This window comes from Ursus maritimus, unplaced genomic scaffold (assembly GCF_017311325.1).
Source record: "Ursus maritimus isolate PB19 unplaced genomic scaffold, ASM1731132v1 scaffold_15, whole genome shotgun sequence".
Classification (NCBI taxonomy): Eukaryota; Metazoa; Chordata; class Mammalia; order Carnivora; family Ursidae; genus Ursus; species Ursus maritimus.
Window position 1 is genome coordinate 46643919 of NW_024423897.1, and position 3637 is coordinate 46647555.

The 3637-nt window shown below is 50.2% G+C and overlaps 1 pseudogene; it reads left to right on the plus strand.

The window, feature by feature from the left end:
* Nucleotides 1–214: 214 nt before the first annotated feature.
* On the plus strand, nucleotides 215–2607 carry LOC103664875 (annotated as a pseudogene).
* Nucleotides 2608–3637: the final 1030 nt, after the last annotated feature.

Below are 3637 nucleotides of genomic sequence, written 5' to 3' on the forward strand. Positions count from 1 at the left end.
CTGAATGTGTAACATGCAGAACCGCATAGAGATGTCACAACCTTTTCATGGCAATGCTCTCAGCATCTCCATTTTCCAGTGGGGAACTTGAGGCCCATTGTGGCTAAGTGACTTACCTGAGCTGACACTGGAAGGACCAAGATTCACCCCCTGGTGTGTCTGGCCACACCTATCTGCCTGGTGATTGTGAGAAACCAAGCCAGCTGTCAAGAGGATGCCTCTGTGCCACTGGGGTGCCACCACCAAGGACATAAGGCCCTAGGGGAATGGAGTCAGTGCATGGCCACCAGGGGAGGCCTGAAGTCCTTCTGCACTGACCTGGCCCTGGCGAGGGGACCTCTGGGTCACCTTCAAGGAGGCCACATTAACCTCAGAGGAGGTCTGGATCCACATCGCACACAAAGTCGGCATCACTCCACGATGCTCCAATCTCTGCTCTCTTCGATGCCCAAGCCCAGGTCTGGCTGCCTGCGAACCACATCTTAGAGTTCTGGGAGATGTGAGCCTGACAATGCACTTCCGCATGAGGTTTTATTTCTGGAACTGGCATAGCATGAATCCTCAGGACCCATCATGTATGGCTGTGGGCCCACAGAGGCCAAGTCTTCTTCAGAATAAGCAGAGCAGGGGTGCCACTCCTGAACCCAACCTCCTTTGAGTACCTTTTTGAGCAGGGCAAGCATGAGTTTGTGAATGATGTTGGCATCCCTGTGGGAGCTATTGCTTGAGGAGGAGAGCCACCATCTTAAGAACAAGAGTCTGGGCATGGTCTTTATGCATCTCTGCCACCACGCTCTCTGCGATGGTGTCCCCCTGGAGAAGGTGGCCAAGAAGATCAGCTTCAACAACTGCATCCCACACTGCTTCAGTCTGCAGATCTGGCCGCATGATGTGTTGACGCCACTGTGCCTATGGAGCATCTCCTACAGGTTTGTGTGGGCCTTCCAGCCAGGCCTTGTCTCCCAGCAGGTCATCACGGTCATGTATCTGGCCGCACTGGAGGTCATGTATCTGGCTGCACTGGAGCAGGTGGCACCCTGCGTATGTGTGCCACCTGGAGCTTCTACGCCAGGTTGTTGGGGGAGCCCTGGTATATCCAGGATAGGGGACGGGCCCCTCCAGAGATGGCCTGAGTTTGACACTGGATCCCCCGCACATGAGGTGCTAGTGACAGGTACTGGTAGCATCCAGTGGCAGCCGTACAGGCAGAGGGTCCCAATGGCAATGGCATGCCGGCCCATCTGGGAAGAAAAACGAGACCCAAGAGGTGGGTTACCAGCCAGCGGACAGGGCTCCAGAAGCACCATGGGCCTACTCCTATGACTTCTAGGATATCACCCATGTGGTGAAAGAAAGCCACATCAGCAACCACTGTCAGGACAAGTGCCTGGAGCTGACCCTGCCTTCCTGGGCTGTGGCCCTGTCCTTGGTATTGCAGTGGACAGTTATTTCTGCCTGACAGCCGACTAGAGCCACTACTTGTGTGTGGGTGGCTCCTCAATAGCTGGTGATGAGCATCCAAGATGGTGTCCATGGACCCTGCTGAAGCCTTTCATGCCGGCCAAGCTACAGCCCAAGGATGGCCTCTACTTCATCCACTGGAGCACCATCCACCTCAGCCACCTCACCCTTACAGTGGCCCCTTGTGACCAGGCAAACAGCACACAGCACTCGCACCTGTGTAAATTTCCCATTGAGCTGCAGCCTGGGTGCTCCAGTCTGGAGGGCTGGGACCAGTGCTTCCCCAGCGTGCAGAATCTGCGAGCCACCCTGCAGGGTTACTTGCTGTAGGCTGATGACAACTGTTTCTTCCTGCACTGCTGCTGCCTGCCATGGCCAGGAAAGAGCTCCACCCTCATCATCACGTGGGGGCCTCAGGCTGGCACTAGACCACCCAACCTCAGCCAGCTCAGCTTCCACTGGGTCTGCCAGGATGACATCACCCAGCTGTCCCACGTGGGCCAAAGCATGAGGAACCATGTGTATGAGGGCATCTTATGAGTGGGAGGCAGAGGCCCCAAGCAGGGAAGAGCAGCTGGTGGGGACCCCCCCAACACCCAGTGGGGGCCATGAGCAGGACCTCCAATTGGTACTCACGGTAGTCACCAGGACATTGCCTTGGCCTTCTGCAAGATATCCAGCCTTATGAACGAAGTCTTCCGCACGGACCTGCCCTTTGTGCATTGCATTTGCAGGCACAGCTCTGAGAACTTCCTGGAGACACAGTATGTGGAGCATGGGCCTCTGGACGTGTGGCTGAGGCCAGGGGTGGGCCTGGAAGGGGGCAGTGGCCCAGCAGCTGGCCAGCACCCTCAGCTACCTGGGCAGGTAGAATGGATACCCTGGATAGCATCCAAGTGCCTGGCAGTGCCAAAACCTAACCATTGCAGCCGATAAATGGAGCCACCCTCCTGGAGACCTACTTCAATGAAGAGACCCCCCTGTAGTGTTGTGCCCCTCGGAGAAAGAGTGCTTCTACCAGAAGCAGCACAGGCTTCCCTGCCCTCATGCCCTGAGCTGGCCCCGCTCACCAGCTACGGTCTGACCCGTGAGCCAGCTCAGTGGTCCTCCTTCTGCACCGTCTTGCCTGACCTCACTGGGTTGTAGCTTCAGAGTGAGCCCCACCCCATAGCTGGGGCCCCTGCTTATGCAGCGCTGTGCACCTGAGGTTTCCTCATAGTGGCAGAGCATGTGTGCCTGTATCTAATTCACTTAGGGGCATGCAGACACCTGTGCTCCCCTTAGTGTTTTATTTGGGGACAGCCACAACTTCTTTGGACAAATTAGGCCCTTGGAAATTTTTGCTTTTGTTTTTTCTCTTGATGAAATACGCCTTACCCCATCGAATGAATGAATGAATGAATGAATGAATGAATGACGAAATAAATAAATAAATAAATGCAAGTTAGGAGATGTCTAAATGAAGGCCAGTACATCTGGAGAAACAGCTCAGATGTGTTAGATAAGAAAGACCTTGAGATTTCATTAAAATTCTAAGTTTTATCTAAGCGCCTACATAACAAAACACCTAGACAAATTTAAATATCTATTAGAGTTATCTAAATTAAAAATTTAGACAATCTACTCAAACTGAGTAGATACAATACAAAAGAAACATATCATGTAGATATTTATTGGATGTGTCACTTTTTTATGTAATAGAAATGTTGTATAGTAACAGCTTTTCTTTGTCGATACTGACATCAGCTTGGTTGTAAAAAATTGTTTCTTGTCATACATACCCTTCTGTCCACCAGGATTGATTGAAACATAAGCTTTAGTTTAAAAGGAATGACAAAAATATTTTCACTGTAGTTGCTATTAAGCAAATGCTGAATATATTTCCTTGTACTATTTTTTATGTTCCTTATATATAGATACACACACATTCATCTGTTCTTGCTTTTGGTAATTATATATGGTAATCTCACACTCAAAAGTATCTATGATTTAAAGAGGAATAGCTGTTTTCTTCATACTGTCATATAACATTATATATATATATATATATATATATATATATATGTAACATANNNNACTTTCCAAAAACATGCAGTGTCAAAGTGATTATACATTAACTTCCCTACCTTGTACCCAACTCCTCTTAGGAAATCGCTGTACTTTGCTTGTGAACTAC